The sequence below is a fragment of the Lissotriton helveticus genome, chromosome 7, assembly GCF_964261635.1.
Source record: "Lissotriton helveticus chromosome 7, aLisHel1.1, whole genome shotgun sequence".
Classification (NCBI taxonomy): Eukaryota; Metazoa; Chordata; class Amphibia; order Caudata; family Salamandridae; genus Lissotriton; species Lissotriton helveticus.
Window position 1 is genome coordinate 982,548,755 of NC_136068.1, and position 22,099 is coordinate 982,570,853.

The 22,099-nt window shown below is 45.5% G+C and overlaps 1 protein-coding gene across 1 annotated transcript in view; it reads left to right on the forward strand.

Annotated features, from left to right (window-relative positions):
- The window catches only part of MYOZ3 (myozenin 3), a 35,640-nt gene that overhangs the window by 11,397 nt on the left and 2,144 nt on the right, over nucleotides 1-22,099 (forward strand). The window lies entirely within an intron of this gene.

The following is a 22,099-nucleotide window of genomic DNA, read 5'->3' on the forward strand; positions in this document are numbered from 1 at the left end:
GTCCACAACTAGAAGCATGGTTAACCCGTCACATGGACTACTGATGAATCTGATTATAATTGCATTTCTGTGTTGGCCTTGGTTCCACTTTGAAGCTCAATCAACCAGTCAGCACCAGTCCTTGTAACTGGAAGCATGTCTGGTATTTTGCATGAAACTGCAGGTTATGGAGCATCATTTTGTATCTTTAATGATCACGCCAAGCGACTGGCACTATCTTATAGTATCTAAGTAATCCTATGTCTTGCTGCATTTTCTGCCAGCCCAGTCCTTTTAGCCAACATTTGCATCCTGAGGGTTTGTGTTATTCTAGTTCTGACCGTGTAACTGAGTGTAGGCTAAAACAGGCATTGGCTTAGAGTGATCCACATCACTCAGATCACCTGGCAGCTATGACATTTTCGACTGAATATGGTTATATCGAGATGAATGAGATCATGCTCGCCAGTTTTTCTGTCAGCTCAGACTACACTTCGTGGACCTGAGACTCACTAGTGCAGTACAATCCTTAGCAGGGGAAAATACAAAGATTTCAAGGTAGGAGCAACACACTGCCAACATCCGGCTTTGAACTTATATGTGTGTGGTTTGGCTGATCAGTTGCAGAGTGTAGTATATGGTCAAGCCTCAGAGTTCTCAAATGGTCTATGTCGGAACTGAGACATTCTGACACCAAATGCCTCATATCACCGTGGGCACAATTTTCTATTTCTGGCCTTTCCTTTAACAACTTAATGCATTCTGAAAGATATAGTTTTGTTTCCTTTAAACTGAAACACATGAACTAACATCCTTGAAAATATTGGTTTCGAAATGAAAAACATAGGACTCAACATTATATGGAGTCATCCTCCTTGTTTATTCTGCTTTATGTTCATGGTAGTTATTGATTAGCAACACATCTCCACTTCAGTGTGACTGCACAGATTAAAAACAGGACTGGGTAAATTAGTTATATCTAACATGGGACAACTTGAGATCTTTGAAGGACCATTCCATTCTATACGTCATATAAGATTGAGCCATGCTTAGCAGAGGTGCGCAGGGACACATGTCGCCACTGCTTCTTAAACCTAGGGAGACACACGATAAGCACATCACTCACATCTATCAACACTTCAATCACTAAAGCCACCTTCCCAGATACCAGGAAACACACAGAAGTTACTTCGCTCCTCAATAAACTCTCCGTGGCCCCCCAAACTCCTCAGCAACTATCGACCCATCTCCATGCTCCCCCTCCCAGCTGAAGTCATAGAAAAGGCCATAAACCATCAGCCCCCCAAATTCCATGAACACCACAATGTCCTAGACACCTCACAATCAGATTTCTGCAGAAACCACAGCACAGAGATGGCCCTCAATGCAGTTTCAAATTACATTCGTACCATGCTAGATCAAGGCAGTACTTACACTCATCATTCTGGACCTCTCCACTGCCTTCAACACAGTCTCCCACAACACACTCATCTCCAGACTCCATGAAATCGGACTCCAAGTACCACCTTTGAAGTGGATAGCCTACTTCCTGACTGGAAGAAAGCAACCAGTCAAGCTCGCTCCGTTCTCCTCAGAACCCAAGGGCCTTATCTGCGGCGCCCTGCAAGGATCTTCACTCATCACCACTCTCTTCAATGTATACATGACACCTCAAGCAAGCATTATTCAGACCCTCGACTCACCATCATCACTTATTGCGCCTGCGCCTCATCCCTGGTGGTCCAGTGGACCCCTGTTCTCCTTTGTCCCGCTCCGATCTCCTTTCTTGGTTTTTCACTTGTTTTTGGTTCTCCCTCTGTCTTTTTCTGTTCTGCACTTTTTCTGCCTTCTCTCATTTTTCCACTTATTTCCTCTTTTCCCGTAGCCTCCCTGGTGGTCCAGTGGACCTCTGTTCTCCTTTGTCTTGCTCCGCTGTCCGGTCCATTTTTCACTCGTTTTTCACCCTTTTTCAAATAGTTTCTGCACTTTTCTACTTTATGTGCTTTTCCTGCTCTCTGCCTTATTTCACTCTTTTTCTCCTTTTTTCCCCTCTTATTCGTCCTTTCCCGCCTGTTTTTCCCCATCGCTACTGCGCCAGTGGCCCCTCCCCCAGCACGACCAGTGCGACCAATCCTGCTCCCCTCCCCGCTCCCACCTCCCAGCTGTCCAGCCCTCCCTGACCCCTACTTAATAGCGGCCGCGCGCAGCAGGTGCACCGCTGGTGTGCCGTGGTGCGCCTAAGGCAAGCCCGTCTGTGACCCGACCGCGACCAGCGGCCAGGAACCCTGGATCTCCGCACCGCCAACGCTACAACCCGGCGACACTCCATGCCCTCAACACAGGCCACAACAACAACTGCAAGCTAGCGTCACCAGCTGACACCCAGGGACCCTTCAGCTGTCACCGCTGCCGGCACACCTGCAGCACCGCCAAGACCATGGACCCAGCGCAACCCACCCGCAAGAACACAGCTGAACCGAAGACCCTGCAATGCATCCTCCTCAACGTCCGGTCCTTCCACAAACATGCCACAGAAATCTGAGACCTTCTCGACAGCACCACCCCGGACGTAGCTTTCCTCACTGAAACATGGACCAACACCTCCTCGGGACCGGACATCGCCATCGCCACCCCTCAAGGATACAAGATCTCCAGGAAGGACCGCCCCACCCGCCCAGGAGGAGGAATCGCCATTGTCCACAAATCCACTCTCCGCCTGAGCACACTCCCCACAGACCTGATGGAACACCTTCACTTCAAGACACTGGCCAGCCCCACTACCACCCTCCAAGGAATACTCACCCCGACACCATGAAGCCAACGATCAACAACTGGACAGCCCTCACCACCGAAGACACACTGAAGACGATGAACTCAATCCACTCTGGGCCCCCCATGGACCCTTGCCATCACCACATTTTCAATAGAGCCGCCGACACCATCGCACCCATGCTCCGCCACACCATCAACCCCTCCCTGCCAACCGCATCGTTCCCCGACAACTGGAAACACACCAAGATCAACCCCCTCAAGAAACTCTCAGCGGAACCCACCGACCTCAAAAACTACAGACCCATCTCCCTGCTCCCCTTCCCAGCGAAAGTCATTGAGACAGCCATCAACAGCCAACTCGCCACATTCATCGAAGAGCACAACATCCTCGACTCCTCCCAATCCGGCTTAAAAAAAACACAGCACGGAAACCGCCCTCCTTGCCGCAACAGACGACATCCGCACCCTACTGGACAAAGGAGAAACAGCAGCCCTCATCCTCCTCGACCTCTAAGCGGCGTTCAACTCAGTCTCTCACCATACCCTAATACGCAGACTCCACAATGCAGGGATTCAAGACAAGGCCCTCGACTGGATCCGCTCCATCCTCTCCTGCAAAACGCAGTGGGTCAGACTCCACCCTTTTCTCTTGGACCCTACACCAACCACCTGTGAAGGCCCCTAGAGGTCAACCCTCAGCCCTACGCTCTTCAACGTTTGATTGGCTCCACTCACCCCTATTTTCAGAACCTAGGACTCTACATTGTGTCATACGCAGACAACACCCAACTCATTCTCTCCCTAACCAACGAACCCATCACCGCCAGACACAATTTTCGAGAAGGCATGGAAGCCGTCGCAAAATGGATGAAAAACAGCTGCCTTCAACTAAACACCAACAAAACAGAAGTACTCATCATGGACCCACACCCACAGCATAACAAAACAAAGCATAGCATAACATAAAGCATAGAAAAACAAAGCATAGCATAGTATAACAAAACATAGCATAGCATACCAAAACATAGCAGAACAAAACATAGCATAACATAACAAAACATAGCATAACATAACAAAACAAAGCACAGGATAACAAAACATAGCATAACAAAACATAGCAAAACACAACAAAACACAGCATAGCATAACAAAACACAGCATAGCATAATAAAACACAGCACAGCATAACAAAACACAAGAAAGCATAGCATAACAGAACACAACAAAACATAGCATAGCAAAGCATAGCATAACAAAACACAACAAAACAAAATACAACAAAACATAGCACAACATACAAAACACAGCATAGCATAACAAAAAATAGCATAACAAAGCATAGCATAGCATAACAAAATGTAGCATAACAAAGCATAGCAAAACAAAGCATAGCATAGTAAAGCATAGCAAAACAAAGCATACCATAGCAAAACACAACAAAACACAGCATAGCATAACAAAACACAACAAAACATAGCATAGGATAGCAAAACAAAGCATAGCAAAACAAAACATAGCATAGCATAGCAAAACATAGCATAACATAACAAAACATAACATAGCATAACAAAACACAACAACACATAGCATAACAAAACATAGGAAAACACAACAAAACATAGCATAGCTTAACAAAACACAACAAAACATAGCATAGCAAAACAAAACATATAATAGCATAGCAAAACATAGCATACCAAACACAACAAAACATAGCATAACAAAACATAGCATAGCAAAACAAAGCATAGCATAATAAAAGACACCAAAACATAGCATAGCATAACAAAACGTAGCATAGCATAACATAGCATAGCATAGCATAGCAAAACGTAGCATAACAAAACAGAGCATAGCATAACAAAACATAGTATAGCATATCAAAACACAGCATAGAATAGCATAACAAATCAAAGCATAGGATAGCAAAACATAGCAGAGCATAACAAAACATAGAATAGCAAAACAAAACATAGCATACAGCATCACTCAGCACCACCACAGCATCACTCAGGGGCACCACAACATCACTATGCGCTACCACAGCATCATTGAACGCCACAGCATCACTCATTCGCCATCACAACATCACTCAGCGCCACCACACCATCAATCTGTGCAACCATTCAACAACACCTGGTTCAAATATGCTCTCTCAAAGTTTCAAGCTTTATTACAAATGTAACAAAAAGATGTTAATATTTCACTTCTGTTCTTGGATTTTCGTCACAATAAAATACACTGAACATAATCTTCACAAAAGTTATTTACAAAAGTTTAAGCTATTGCCATTATAAATTACAAGAACTTTTATTTAAGTATTAATAATTTAAAAAAATTAAAAGCCATTGTTATTTGTAATATCAATACATGTAAGTCACGTAAATACAACACATATTGCATTACAAATGATATAACTATTGGCATTGTGAATGACAAAGCTATTAATTTCGCTATTTTCAAAAACAAAACATAAATAAAAAATGTGTCATTTACAATACCAAAAACTCAAACTTTCCTAATGCGAGACCTATTGAATTGCAAATGCTTGTTAGGACTTGTGCCCTGCTTGCATCAATTCAGATTCTCGTTGGCCTGGATCTCACACAAAGAAGAGGTCGGCAACCCAGAGAAAGAATGTAAGGAAAGAGCCGGGGCAGGGGCCTCCTTGGCTCAATGAGCCAGCGCATAAAGCAAGCCAGCAAAGTCATTGTCATGCTGTAACAAGCCACCCTATTGGATGTTTAGGAGGGGAGCATGGATGATGGGTGGCAACAGCAGACTGTGCTTGATGGATATGTGCATCTCAGACAGACTGGGTACCACTGACAGTCCGGTAGTGCAGGCCATCACAATTAATCACGTCACACTACACACTGAGCCCCAGCCCCATCTGCTTTTCACACCGGTCACGGGCTCACCCCTCGTCCATGGCACATCTTTTCTCCCCCTGGCTTTTTCTCTCCTTTTTAGGTCTCGCCTGTCGATGCGCATGCGCATCGAGCAAGCGAGACTATAGGGGCTCATCGACTCTTTATCTAACTTGCAAGGAATCGTGGCGATTCCTTGCAGTGCCCGTGACTTTTAAGCTCAATGCGCATGTGCATTGAGCTTAAAAGCGCGTGCACAGCCGCCCGCATTCCTCCGACACCTTTGAAGTGAAGCTTAGCTTCACTTCAAAGGCCCGGCTTCTTCACACCCACATGCCGCTCTGCCCCGCTCCGCCCCCTCCCCTGAGTCATCCTGCCTGCCCAGACTTCTCCTCCCCCCTACTTACATCCCGCTTTCACTTGTTTTTTGTTCCGACTCGACGTTCCCCCCGCCACGCAATGCCGAGAGCTTGTTTGTTTTAACCAAGAGCACCGAGCAGTGTCCCTTTTTTGTTTGTAAATACCTGATCTACGGCCTAACGATTTTCATGCCTACTTTTCACAAATGCTATATTTCTTTGTAGTCTTCCCGAATATAAATATATGAAAAAAGAAAAAGAATCTCATCCCTCCAATGCATGTGAACGGTGGTAGGGATCGCAGCGATGTTTCTTTCAATGTTTCCCTCGTTGGTGTTTTCAAAAGCTCGTCAGCGGTGCCTTTGTCTGATAAGCAGCTGTTAATGATCACAGAGAAAACCCAGCGATCACGTGACTGTGGCAGATCATTAAGCGGCGTTGCCTTTAGCTCCGCAGTTTAGCCTCTCATCAGTGATGCTCCGAAAACATCTTCGTACTCCACAAAACACACAGTGGGGCTTGAAGTACCACCCGTACTGTAAATAACATAAAACGTGCAAGTGTCTTTCAAGCGACGAGAACCGAAGTTAGCATTGCCACAAAGACAGCCTTCCTTAAAATGATCCAAGCCAGTCCACTACAATGCTGCCGGGTCATAGGTCACCACTATTCAAAGCCCGGTATGTATGCTAGTTTAGTACGCAGATTAAAGCTTGCGATTTGCTCGGTTGGCTGGCCCTCGGCTCCCGTTTCCCACCAGTACCGCTAACCAAAAGGCTCCCCACTGAGTCGCTCTCCTTTTTCGAGGGTCATTGTTTCTGTTACACATACCGTGAATACGTTGAAACACACAAACATGGTAGATATGTTTACTGACCACGAGCAGTTAGAAATAATTTTGCAGAGACCAAGCCTAACGCATTGTGCATGAGAATCACGTAAACTGGGCTAAGAATCAGCTGTCACGCCGAGAAAGTCATTGCAACACACAAAGAACCCTTGAAATACAGTCGCAATGAAACTGAATACAGCATGTTGGCAGGCAGAAGGGCTCATTACTCAGTGTAAAGGCTAATATTACAACCAATCAGAGTGGGCTATGACTTTTGGTAAACGTGCTCTTTCGGGACGTTTCCAGGCTCGACGTCATGGGCAGCTGTCGCTCAGGACAAGGGGCTTGAGTTGTCGGAACTGATGCAGCTCGACCGAGGGTGGCGGGGAAGGGAGGACAGTATAACTTCTCTGCCGCGGCCCCTGCACACTGCAACCAGTCCGCTCCCGGTAAGAGAGACTCGGCCTAACACGTGGCTCCAGCAATGCCCTGGATCATATCTGTTACTTCTGAATGCTTTGTTTCACTTTAAGATAACACAATTTGCCTCTACATGGACATCTGAGAAAATGTTTTTAAACATGAACTTTGGCGACCTTCAATAACAACTGCCATAAGTGAATCATATGCAGTGACATGCACCAGAGTCCAGGCGGCACCTCGGCGGCAGTAGTGTGGCGAGGATGCCATGCCCCCTGATACAAGACAGGCAAACAACACCCCTTTGACTGCTGTTCGTGTTGTAAAACAGCAATTATCTGGGTTTGGGTTAGCTACTCAGGGCTCTGGACCCTGGTGCCACTGCCCCAGCTGTACCAATGGTAGTTACGTCCCTGATGAGCAGCACCCTTGCCCAGGCCAACATTTACTCAGGTTATGTTTCTCCACTATTTTTGTAAGCAGTAAGTTTACTTTTATTACATCTTTGACGGTATTTTAAACTTGCCTTGATTTAATCATTTCATTGATGCCCCTCCTTCTCTTGCCATTAATGTAAAATTTTGTGTGCCATCGCCCCCTGTGACATAATCATATTATGCTAATCAATTCTCGCTCCTACATATTCTCCAAGCTTGTTTTAAGAGCTTCCATTTGCTCCCAGAGACTTTGTGCGCGCGCGCCGCGCTCTCCCTCTGTTGCCACGGGCATTAAACTCACCAGGCATCCCACCCCCTCCCTCTCCATATGGCCGCTCGAGTTCACTTCGGAGTGCTCTCCCCGATAGGCTCTTCCCCACTGCCCCATTTGTCTGTGCCTCGCATCAGACTTCAAAGGCTGCCGCTCCTCCGCCTGACTTCCACTGTACCCTCCCTCTTGCTTCAGGCTCCCTGACCCCACCTTGCTTCCCCCACATGCGGTTCTTGTCTTGATTCTGCCCCACCCATTGACCCCCGATAAAAGCTCCTTAATAACTACCGCACGCCCAGATATCTTTATCTGAGACAGTCCTTCTCCTGGACGACCTCATCCCCCCAACCCAGTCCCCTCCCTCCTTTACCCTGTAATCAGACCCTTTGCTATCTCTACCTCAGCTACGTAAATTGCTGCCCCTGGCGCGCTTTTTCCACCTTCTAACCCTAGTCAGCGTGTAAGTGTTTGCTATTTTGATTTACCAGCCTATCCCAGAAGGCTCGTCCCCTCCACTGAGACCCTGCCCACTGTTACCTGCTTCTTCCACCCCTACGTGCTCCCCGACAACCCCCCCCCCCCCCAGCCAGCATTCCTATACCGCCATTCAACCTCCCGCTGTCCGGGATACAATCACCTTACAGGTCCCCCCCCTTGCTCCCGAGCATTGCGACACTCCCTCACTCATCCAAATTGGAGCCCCACACCCCTCCGCCCCGTGAAACCGCACACCCTCTGCCCGGTTAACCCAGGTCACTCCATCCATGCCACCTCTGAAGGTGACAATCTGCTCGGCAATACCTGCACCCATCACCCTCAGCCCTCCCCACATCCTCCCTTGCAATACCCCCTTCACCCCTCCCAGACAGCGCCTGCATGTCTCTCGAGTGCCCGGAGACACTGTACCCAACTGGCCTCTGAAGGATAAAGGCATTGGCATGATGACTACCCCCTCCCCCCCCTGCCGCAACGGTCCCCTCTGTCTACAGCATCGCCTCCCCATCCGTCCTGCCGCCAGACCCCTTGCTATCTCCTCCCCAGCTGTCCAACTTATTGCCCCTCCCCCACCGCACACCCAGGTGCGCCTCCGTCCCAACCCCCAATCCGTCTCCTCCATCCTAACCACGAACCTCCAGTGGCAAAACAGCAGAAATGCAGCGCTCCCCCTAACTCAGCAATGAAAACTCCTCGCTGCCTCCTCCCCAGGCTGCCTAAACATGGTGTCGTCCCCCCTTGCACCCTTCCACATGAGCCCCAGGACGATAAACCACACCTAGACCCAAACCCAACCCCACCCCCTCCAAAGACGGCAGCTCCGAACCTAAGCCTCACATCCCCCCAAACCCCACCATCCCCCCACTGTCCTGTTACACCACACCCTATGCTCCTGAACCCCATCTCAGCAGCTGCAACACCGTCCTCCTGTCCGTCTGTACTTTTTTCAAGCCCACAAAAAGATGTTAATATTTCACTTCTGTTCTTGGGTTTTCGTCTCAATAAAATACACTGAACATAATCTTCACAAAAGTTAATTACAAAAACTTACGCTAGTGCCATTATAAAATACAATAACTTTTTTTTAAGTATTAATTATAAAAAAAATAAAAGCCATTGTTATGTGTATTAACAATACATCTAAGTCATGTAAATACAACACATATTGCATTACAAATGCTATAGGTGTCACATTTGCGAAAGTTATAACTATTGGCATTGTAAATGACAAAGCTATTCATTTCGCTATTTTCAAAACCAACACATAAATAAAAAATGTGTCATTTACAATACCAATAGCTCAAACTTTCCTAATGCGAGACCTATTGCATTGCAAATGCTTGTTTATTTCTCGCCACTCGCCAACCCGTTGTTCTCTTTTCTCGCTGCCGAGGCCTCCCCTCCGTTGTTACATGGGGCCCGCTCAGCCAAGCAGAAGGTACATATTGCTCTGTCGTAGCTTTTACATCTCTACAACCTCGGACTTTACCTTCACAACCCGATATAAGATTGTACTTTAGTTCATGCGTCGCAACAATTGCCAAAAAGCATTATTTTGTAAATTGAAATACAAACATGCAGCTACATAGAATTTTGTAAATATAAAATCATTAAGTTAGCCGAATTGGGAATTAACGCACTGCTAGTGGTCTCCTGTCTGTGCAGTGATAACACCAAATGAAACTTTGTTACTCTGAACCTAAGCTTCAATTTCCGGAATTTCTTCTAACAGCCCACTGGATTGTGGGAGCTGTAGTCTATGTTCTCTCTCTGCCTAACTGAAATGATCAAATGAATGAGTTATAAAAGTAGAAAAAGAGATTGAATCACAGCGGCTCTGGTAACATCAAGAGTGCCTGGGTGTTCTGTGTCGCTGCGGGGGTCACGTTTCCAATGCTGCATTGCCATTTTACACCAACCAGACATCTCGTCAATGAAAGATTGATTACACTGGCGCAGGCCTGTGACCCGCCACCTGTCACTTGCCTGTCTGCGTGGAGGACTAGCAGCTTTGATTCTTTTTCAGGACTGTAAACTATGCACGACTCCCTAGGCCATGGGTCTGGCAGCCATCTTGACTCCAAGACTCATGTGTCTACCATTTTACTAGTGACCCCAGGCCCAGGGGAGGCCTGGCCTACGTGGAAATGTCAGGAAGCTCAGTGTCAGTTTTCCACCTCTGAAGGACCGCTACGCGCAGGGGAGTTCACAGACCCCAGGCAGATATATGCCCGACCTTCCCTGCTCTTAAAGGCCCTTTGCAGGCCTGAGGCATGTCGGGAAATCAGCTCAATTTCCCTATAGATCAGGCTGTGCCCGGGGCTGCCCCCTCTGGTTTTACCTTGCCAGCTGTCAGGCCGCCCCAAGCTCCCATACCATTGGTTTGACGTCATGTGTATGTTATTGCAGATCTGATTCCACAGGATAAGGTTTAAATTTAGCCAGTGGGCGGGGGGCGTTGTTACCCAGCCTGGCTGTGCTTCTGCTGAGGAACTGTAGTTTCCAGCCTTCACCACTCATTACCCTAAGTTAGTTTTTTTACAAACTGATGCAGTGTGGGAGTTGTAGTGTTGTTGCATTTCAGATTAACCAGTTGGACCAAATAGAAGAAAATAGAGTAAAAGTAGAAAAAAACAGAGAGGTAAAAACTCACAGAAAATTTAAAAGGCGCGATAAAGAAAACAGAAACTAGGATAACGACTAACAGATGACAATCGAGACCAGGAGACCTTGCAGTAAGATAAAAACATGGGCAGACCCAAACAATAAACAAAACGGTTAATTGTGAGTTGAAAAACATTCACTTTCTCTGGTTTTCGCTCTGATTTTTACACTCAGAATATGTTTCAGTATTTTCTTTGTTTCTTCTTGGTGCCTTCAATTCAGAGAGTGTCTCGAATGCTCCACTCAGGGTGCACCTTGCTCTTATAAGCCTAGTGCCCTTCTTGTGGGTGTCTCATATTCTGTACTCAAAGTGTAGCATGCAGTTTTTTATTTAGGGACGTCTCTGTGCCTTGCAGACAGTAACTGTCTACTCTTCCTAACACAGAGTAGATGTCTCGCTGCACTACACTTTAGGCAGGGCTTTAAGTGGGATGAAAAAACTGGGTGGTCTCTCAAAGGGGCGTGGCCAATGTAATTACGGGTGTGGCTTAAAACACGTAACTTAAAAATCTGTGCTTAGCATAGTGTGCCGCCCGGGTTGTATTTTGCTGTTTCTGTCATTGCATCCAGATATATGATACAACAAGTAACATCATACCTATAACAAATCAGGAGTATTGGATTTGCCAATGGTTGTTAGTGGCATAAGATAAATAAGCAGCAACTATGGCTTGTATATAATATTGAAAAAAACTTCCACTTAAAGCCCTGGGGACACAACAACAATGTTGTTGCTACTGAGTTTCAAAAAGAGAAGGGAAATCCAGAAAGAAAATTACTCTCTTTAAAGGATTTCCCTTCCCCTACAACGCTCACCTGGCATGACGTCATGCCGTAACTTCTCCACTAGTGAGAAGTGAGCAGTGTGAGCATGCACTCATCGATGTGCCTGCTGTCCCTGCAGTACGAAAAAAACGGATCGCCTATGCCAGAGCACAAAACAGAGCCCGATGGAGACTCGTTTCGAGGCCCCCTTTAAAAAACTGCCAGTGCTCAGCACTGGTGAGACCCGGCCCATTTAAAGCCCTGACTTTAGGGAGTTCTATAATAAATGCTGTATCGTGTCTTCCACTTGGAAAATGCAGCGATCCCCTGTCCTCAGAGGAGGGCTAATTTTTATGCATTCAAAGCGTCACTCAGTCCCCTGCACTTGGGCAGGTGCGTAACGACCATTGGGCTGAAAGGGCACTCTGCACTCAGAATACTCTTGCACTTTTCCCCTTGTACCTCACCCTGTAGTCACACAAGCACACAACTCACCCTGTTCATGTGACACTTCACTCACTTGTCCCCCTCACTGCTCACTCTGAAATCACACTCAAACAAGCCCATCACTAACCATACATTAATTTGTCCCACTCTGCACTTAAATGCGCACCCAAATTCATATGGTCAACTCAATCACCCTGCAGTCATTCTTCTCACCCTACTCTCACACTGTCGCTTCACTCACCGTGCACTCACATGGGCACTCCTGTCACCCACACAGCGCAGAGGGCTAATGTGCCTGCTACAAAGAATGTGTACCATGCAGATCACAGACCTGAGTGTGAGTAAACTATGGGTAGCCCTATAAAAAAGTGAAATGTTGGTCAGAAAGGGGCTATAGAGAGATGAGGTGCATTGTTGGCGAGTGGTAGTGAGGGAATTCATGGAGGAGGAAATGGGAGAGGGGGAGCCAAAAAAGACTGTTGCACAGTGTGTGACCAGTGTTAGGGCCAGCCCTGGCTGGGAGTCTTAGCCCTTACCGCCCGAAGTTCGAGTCTAGTTGCGCCCCTGCACTCAGGGTGTCCCTAAGCCATGCACCCATGGGATGTCTTGGTGTACTCGACTTAAGGGGGAATCTGCTCTCAAAGGCTGTCCTGTGTCTTCCACTCAGCAGGTGCCTGAATCTCCTGCCTTCAGAGGGTGGTCCATTTACTTACACTCGAGAGAGTCTCTCGCTCACCTGTCTTGGTGTCACTATAGAGTGAAACAGGAGCCAAGGTGGAGAAATGGAGAAAAAAGGCTAGTAGATTGAGGGTGTCTATCATAGCTCCCTTCTTTTATTCGTCATCCACCTCTGTGCCTTAAATGCAGAGATAATGACTAACTTCCTAAAGCTCAGCACTGCAAAGACAGAGATCATGGCCTGAGGACAATGATAAAAACACAAGCCTACCACCGTATGGTCCAAGGCCCTAATTGACTCTCAAACTACATCAAGAGAGCTAATAAACCCAGGGCTAGCCATGCATTCAGATTTGATACCTCGTCTTACAAGGTCACTAAGGGCACACTCTACGCAATGAAAACACGGCAACACATTTCCCATGCACTGGATACCAACAAAAGTTATGACCTGTCCTCACACTAATAATATCCAAGCTTGACTACCATAACAGCAGCCCCAGTTTTATCATACGCAAAATACAGCTAGTCCAAAATGTAGCAGCAAGACAACTTTTTCTGTCCTCAACAGAGAGAATGCATGGCACCAATTCTGCAAGTACTCCACTTGCTGCCTGTAGTTGGACGAGTAATGTTCCAGGCACTTTGTGTCCTTCACTCAGAGGCACTTCTAGCCGTAGGGTTGGCTCTGTCTAGATTTCCAGGTCCCCACTGTGCCTGGATGTCCGTCTCTCACCTGCATTTCCGGATTAACAAATAGGCAAAGTAGGCACCGGTCTTTGGGCCCCCCTCCTTTTAGGGGCCGGCTACAATTGATCAAAATAATATTGATTTGATCTTGAAAGAAAATGGCAACCAAGCTTCCCTAAATTGTTTTCCAAAACACAGGAAAAAGGTAATCTACTCAAATAAAACGAAAACTTTACGTGAAAGACTCGATAGAGCAAATACTGTCTTCATGTAATGTACCCATTAACAACTAAAGGTACATAAACCAGAGACATCAGATTCACATAACGGTTTGTCTCTTAAAAGCTCATCTTCTGGCAGCTGCCAATTTATAAAAAAATGTGGTGCTTATCACATACATGTAATGTAATTGGTTTATTAAAAATGTTGGTTGGTAAAATTAAAAACGTATTAGGAGATGATTTGCAAAGGTGTCCTGAAATTTTGACTGCCTAGGGGCCTCCACAGGGTTTAATCTGGCACTGCTCACCTGTCTTCTCGCGCAGGGTGTATTTCTGGTTTGACAGATGTCCTGTTATTGCGGCCAATTCTTCCTTCTATTAAAAGCTGTCTGCAGTTATCCCCCCACTTCACTGCGGCATCCACACTCACTTAACACGAAGCCTGCAGGTCCTTCGGGGGGGATTCTGTATCCAAGACACTTTCAGACCTCATAGATATGTTCTATTCCTCCGTTGTTATGTTGGTCATTTGTAAAGCGCTTTATACATCAATAAGGTTTTTCTAGGTGCTGATGGAGAAGGAGAAGCCTTTAGATGTGGAAAATTACAGAACAAGGAGAGTGTTAAACAGGAGCCAAGGTGGAGAAATGGAGAAAAAAGGCTAGTAGATTGAGGGTGTCTATCATAGCTCCCTTCTTTTATTCATCATCCACCTCTGTGCCTTAAATGCAGAGATAATGACTAACTTCCTAAAGCTCAACACTGCAAAGACAGAGATCATGGCCTGTGGACAATGACAAAAACACAAGCCTACCACCGTATGGTCCAAGGCCCTAATTGACTCTCAAACTACATCAAGAGAGCTAATAAATCTAGGGCTAGCCATGCATTCAGATTTGATACCACGTCTTACAAGGTCACAAAGGGCACACTCTACACAATGAAAACACGGCAACACATTTCCCATGCACTGGATACCAACAAAAGTTACGACCTGTCCTCACAATCTTAATGTCAAAGCTTGACTACCATAACAGCAGCCCCAGTTTAATCATACGCAAAATACAGCTAGTCCAAAATGTGGCACTAAGACAACTTTTTCTGTCCTCAACAGAGAGAATGCATGACACCAATCCTGCAAGTACTCCACTTGCTGCCTGTAGTTGGACGAGTAATGTTCCAGGCACGTTGTATCCTCCACAGAACCTCCCAATGGAAAGGACCACTATACCTACAAATGAAATTCAGGCAGTTTCTACAAAATGGCACAGTACTCTCTAGATGGATGTCTAGATTACGCATATGAGGGGCATAGTTCACATACAATCCCTTAACACAGTTACAATCCTTTTTAATTAGCAGACGTACTGCAAATGCCTCCAGCAGTAGAGTATATCTGCTAAAATGGGACTGTCAGGGTGCACACAGTGCATCCAAGAGGCCAGTGAGGAGCCATACAGAGCAGCATGGGTAGGACCCCCAGGACTGGCTCAGCCTCTGATGGGACAGGGCTTCCAGGCCTATCAAGAAGCTAGGAGAGGGCGTGAGGTGGGCCTTCCGCGGACTGGCCCTGATGTTCTGTTGGGCTCCTCGTTAGGAATCATGGCTTTTTGGTTCCTATATTTATCACCGGACTCCAGACTCTGTTGCTGCTTGGAGCCTCTGAGTTGCCAGCAGAAGGAAGAAAGGTAAGGAAAACAATTCAGTGTTTGTCTGTGAATGTGTGAGGGAAAGTGTGTTTGTGAATGACAGAGAGAATGAGATTGAGTGAGAGTGTGTGTTTAATGCTCTCAAGAGTGTCAATGAAAATGAATGATTAGAGTGAGAATCAATTAGTTAGTGAAAGTGAGTATGAGTAAGGTAAAGTGAGGGAGTGAGTAAAACAGCGTGAGGACAATAGAATGAGTGAGTGAGGGAGAGATTGTGAGAGGAAATGGGTGTGAGTCTGGGGGTGTTTCTATCACTGGTGCAACAGGTGCAATTGCACCAGGGCAGAGGCCCTGGAACAACTGGACATGCTGCACTGTTAAAGCATAACACCTTTACCCCAGGAGTTCAAATCAGAGCCCCTGAACACCAGTAGTTGTGAATGAGGATCAGTGATTGTGAAACTGTGAGTGTGTGCAAGTCCATTGTGAGTGGGAAAGTGTAAGTGTATGTGTTGGGGTACATTTGCGTGAGGGAACCTGCGGTAAGTATTACGCCTCACCACTGTCAGGGATCACCGGCCGCCACTGATTTCTAGTATTAATTATATCAATAACAAAAATTATGTATTAAAATATATTTTAATAACAGTTTTTAAATGAAAAAATAAATGTACGTTTATGTAAAAAAAGAGTTTAAATGTATTCTATACATAACATTTAGTATTTTTAATACATAATATATAAATATTTTTTTTTTACTTTAGGTTGGGATTTTTTAATTAATCTTAAAAATATTTGTAATATTTAATATATTTAAATTAATTAAAATTATTTTAATAGTACCGTAGTTTTTTCTTTTGTTGTACATTTAAAATACGTATATACAATTAATTTACATTAATATGTTATGTAAAAATATTGGTACTATTTTTTATAAAGTTCAATAAACCTTTTACAATTTGCGTATGTTTACCATAGGGAGATCACCGCCTCACTGGCAGAGATCTCTGCCTACGTGTGAAAAGTAACTTGCTGTACCTAAACTCTTGGAAATTTGGTTCCACTTCCTGAATTCAAGAGTGGTGACATGTATATGTACACTTTGTAGTAACTGTACATTCATAAATGGTAAATAGCCAATAGCAGTAAAGTTGCTACATAGTGTAACAGCAAATTTACATGTGTAGATTTACTCTTATGTAAATTTACCTTAGTGAAAAGGCCCTGTGAGGATTAAATTGTCCTGGGTATAATGTTGAATCGGGTGCATCTAAAAAGTAGTATAAGGTAACTTGGCTCTCATTTGTTTTTGAGTATCCTCCACGGAGAGATGGCACCCTGCACGATCAGACGCCATCTAATAAACAATTGATTTATTAATGTCCATTTGTCATTAGAACAACCACCATGCACAGCAAAGGATGGCAAATTGTCATAGTGTCATCTAGAAAGAATTTGAGAGATCTGGAGATGTGACAGGTATGCTATGTCATCTCCATACCAAATGAATGGGTAAAGGGGAAGGAGGGAATATAGATGTCTTAAAGTAATATGGAAATTGGACGGAGCCTTGGGAAAGAATAAAGATGAGTACTCACACCAACTTCAACTTTAGGGAACACATTAACAGGCTCAATTCAAGTAACCGCATACAATCAATGACGATCCTGGCGAACATAACAGCAACCAAGGGAACAGGTTTCCAACCCAGTGTCTTATTACCAAAGGGTGCCAAGGGTTCAAAGAGTATATGAATCAACACAGAAATAAAAGAGTCCAGAGCATGACATCAATGGAGATTCCAGATATAGAGAATCAAATGCAAAAGCCCAGGACCGGACTGGGAACCCAAAGCAGCCCTGGCAATTTTGTCAGACCGACCCTCCCTCCCCCCACGGTTGGGGATTGTCGCAAGTGTGAAGCACTACAGGAAGCACTGCTACTTAACAAAACCACTGCTGCTTGTGTTACTGGGGGGGGGGGGGCGATATTGCCATCACTGCAAAACCGGCCCCCAGTAACAAAACCGACCCTCAATGCTCCAAAACTGCCCCCCACCTTTCGAGCCTCCCAGGCAAATGCCCAAAGTGGGCTACGGCCAGTCCGGCCCTGCAGAAGCTCCGCAGTATGACTCATTACCAAGAACAAAACGTATGAATTTCTACATACTCAACTTACTGCTAGGTGGGTCCAATAGGAGTCTAGCTGCACACAGGGCAATGCCAGGGTGGTACACATGGCAACACATCATCCAAAGAGCAGGACATATTTTCCAATGAAAATTCTGCTACTTTGTCATCTTGCACTCTACAAGAACAGTTCATACTAGCGTAACTGTTTTCTACATTAAACCTGGACTACGGGATAAGCCCGTAGACGCCTTTCTGTAGGAAAGCAGGGCCATGCTTATCTGCAATAACCCTACTGAATATCTGAATTGGTACTTATGCTGGATGTATTCACCCTGCCCAGATGATGCCCCTGAGTGTTGAAGGTACACTAGATGTGTCACCACTATACAACGAGCTAGTGTCAGGCTACATTTCAATAGCCAGCAGGTACAGACGCTGCTAAGTATTATTTTAAACCATTGATGTGCTTTTGTTTGGAGTACCAAAACGTTCTATCCTACCCTTGAGTTCTAACTTGTTGATACGTAAAACATCATTTTGGGGTCTACCTAACTGCAGCCATGGAGCATGTGGTGAGGTCTGTAGGGTGAAACCTGCCCGCGTCAGAAGAATGGATTCTTCTGACCTCTGCAGCCTTTCCCAGTGTACTGCCTACAAAATAGTCACCTGATCAGAGGGGAGGTCCAATGCCTGTAATTCATGGCTTCCCAATGGAAGCCGTGTTCTGTGCATCCCAAATGTGGTTAATTGACTACCTGCAAGCAGGATGGCTGCGGCTTTCAAGCTCGATCCTACGCCACTGGGCTGTAGTGTGACGAGACTCATACCTAAGCTCGCTGGCAGAAAATGTTCCAGACACAGTTCTTGCCATTCCGACCTAGATGATGGAAATGCACTAGGATGAAACCATGAAAGACTGACTGCAAGCTGAGAGTTCAAGGTCAGGTAGAAAGGAAAGAACAAGATGGAGCTGCAGAAGGGCTCTCGAGGGGATGTAGATATCCACGTAGAGGTAGATGTGGATGCTGGATGAGAGACTGAGTCTATCGGTGAGGTCATCACTTGGTAAAAAGAAAAAGAAGATGCTGAAGTAGGCCAGGTAGTGAAAACCTCTGAATACTGGACTGTCTTCCATAAGCCACAGGAGCTTTGTAAAGGACTTTGGCAATATACATCATCAGCCAATCCACATTCATCTGATAGAAGAGGATCCAAGCCATCCGAGCCAGGATTAGAACTGTGAAGGCCTCGCTATGGAGGATCAGGAAGAACAAAGGGGGCTCTAGTATGATGCATAGGACCTCTGCTCCTCCTGTGCACAGTGAAGAGGCGAGAGTAGTGCCCTCGGTCTATTCATTTGAGTGAAACAGCTCTAGTGCACACTAACAGTGTGGGAAAGAAGTAGGGTGAAAGACGAGAAAAAGAGAATAGAAGCCTGCCTCCCTGGCCTACTGCTGAGGTAGTGTAGGAGTCCTGGATGAAACCTCCCCAGACTTACAGTTGAAGGGAGACCTTCCCATAACCCCACTGCAGAACTTAGCTGTACTTTCATAAAACATTAACACCAACATACATACCCTATCCACCTTATCACTGTTCCTACCATCGGTGTTGATATTCACAGGCAAACCATCACATGTAATACTAAATTCCAGCCGGTAGTTGCCTGTGGGGTCGACCAGCACTCATTTTTGGAGACCGGCTCTTATTTTTCCTCATCAGAGAAAAACACATGAACGGGAAAGGAGGAGGAGAAAGATGGGAAAACGGGCTGAGGGACCATTGGCCCATGACTCAAAACCTCAGAGGGAAGTGGGATACATCTAGGAGACAACCAGCCTCTGCTTTGCCCCTGGGGTATATCTAAGAGACAACCGGCCTCTGCTTTGCCCCTGGGGTATGTCTAAGAGACAACCGGCCTCTGCTTTGCCCATGGACACAACATGCACTTGGCCATTGCCCTCCACCCCAGTTGTCATGTGCTTTCCTACTCCTCCCAACAGAACTGTTTCACGTACAGGTTTTAGTGCAGGAGACAAACTTTACCTCCTCTATAAATCACGTTCGAGACTGATAGAGCAAGAGGAGGGTACAGAGTGATAGTCGACGATCCGCATGCTTTTTTTAGGAGCTGACCAATCCACCCCAATGAAATAGTACTTAGTAGTTTCACTTAACACCGCTTTACTCTGAAGGTTTTTGATCTGTTTCTGATGTACAAGTCCAACATGTACTATTCTTACATATTTCACCCTTAACCATTCCATTCTGAATCCAGGACAACTCACACAAGAAATCATTGGTAAATTGAAATCTTTCAAAATGTATTTCAGGGGCTCCATAAAATTATTCCAGCCCTGGGTCAGGTTTCCTCACCATATCGTGAAATGCAATCCAAGGTGGGTGACGGTGGGTAGTTTCTTTCTTGGTTAGCACACATAACTCTCATGAGAACTGTGAGCTTTATGTGAGGTGTTCCATCAATGCAAACATCTGGACTTTCACTGTATTTTTAAGTGCAAGATCAACACTATCATATCGGGATCATAAGAATCAATTATCTCCCACAACCTTTCCCTCACAACTGTACACTGTTGTGAAGCATTCGTGCTTGAACCAACCCTACTATTATAGAAAGCTATCAGGTCTGCATGAGTGTAAGGGACACAGGAAATTACGTGGATTACGGATAGCCCAATGTTTGGGATGTACATGAGAGCAGGCTCATATAATAAAAATTCCAGGAGGACCTAGTTGACACTAACCTGTGCAGGAGAGGTCAAACATCATAGTCCGTATTAGATGTAACATAGGGCCACAATATGGCTTGGTGAGCTCTATTCCAGTGGGGCATATTAAAGAACTTTATTTACAAGGCCAATAAAGCAGCAAAGCTGACTGTAAGTAGAGCAACCACACAAATTCCGAAAGCAAGGTACAACATTATTTCAGAGTAAGTTACACACTGATCGTGCCCCTCTCTCTGGTTTATTAGCTCACACACTGGTGAAGTAATATCTCTTCTTCTCTATCAGTCCTGTGCCAGGGCACCTTTTTCTTCCCTGATGACCATAACGCTCTAAGAATTGTCTGCATGCTCGCTCAATGAATTGTGGTTAATTTTCCATTTGTCCCTCTTGGGTGCTCCTCAATTTAGGACTTTGCTTGTGCTCCTAAACCAAGAAATACAAGATGCTTGACAGAGGTTCTGGGCCAAATACCTGTTGGAATCAACCCCCATGTGAATTTAATGCTCACCGCTTTGCCTAGCAACTCACCCAAAGGGTGTAGCTCTTAGAGATGACTAACTCTCACCCCCTACTCACTGTAAACCCTGCCAGGTTTGACAACTGCTCCGTATCTTCTGCTCCTCCATATGCCTCTCGAGGGACGGCTGCTTGACAAGGGATGCTGCAGGAAATTTGCCCAAGGATGGCTCAGCAAGGACTAGCGCTTGTCTTATCCGCCCCTGAGTCCTTTCCTTTGAGCCCTTCTGCTCATGCTTGGTAAATCCTAGACTAACAGGACTCTTCGTTTAAGAAATTATGTTATGACCCTGGCAACCAAGCCAGACTAAGCAGGACAGAGGTTCCACCAGCCTTCCTTGTCCTCATCTTTTGTGTTTGCCATCCTCTCCCTTCAAAGACTAGCTCTCAACTTCCTAAGGACTAACTTCTACTAGAGAGTTCCACTCTCTCATACACTCATAGGCGTCCAAGGCCTACAAACCAGGTGGCAGCTCTACCCCCAATAATTCAAGAACCCATAACCTCATTACCTCTTGCATTAGCCTTCCTTTAAGGAACAGATGCAACAGCTGCGTCTCCCGCACCGCATGTGCACATGTTGCTTGCACCTACTTCAGCCCCTTGGCGTATCTTTCACTACCTGCAAATATTCATTGTTTAATTCCCTCAAATCTGGTCAAATTAATTTCAGAAAGATTTATGAGACTCTCCCTGAAACCTAGATTGAATATTCATTTTTTCATGAAAGCACCATAGAGCAGTGCTGGCCTTCTAGATTAGTATTATGAGAACATTGTGGGTCAGTTCACACCTTCTCGCTTGGTAAGTGAGCAGTGAGGGAGAGTGCTAGACTTCAAGTTTAGTAAGAGAGCATTGACAGCATATTATGACCCTTCCAGGTTGTAGTGGAAGCTCTGTTGAATCGTTCTCAACATGTAGCTTTGTGAGGTAAGAGCACTGCAGGACAGTGCTAAATGCAGAGATCGTCAAAATTCATTGTGGAACAGTTTAAGTCCTAGCTTGGCAGCACAACATTGTGTAAAAAACACAGAGATTTGTGGAAGAATGTGTATCTTAGTAGTTTGATCACACAGCATCCTAGGGACTTGCAACTATCTGACTTGATCGAAAAACATTTTGGAAAAGTAAGCATTTTAGTATCATTTTACG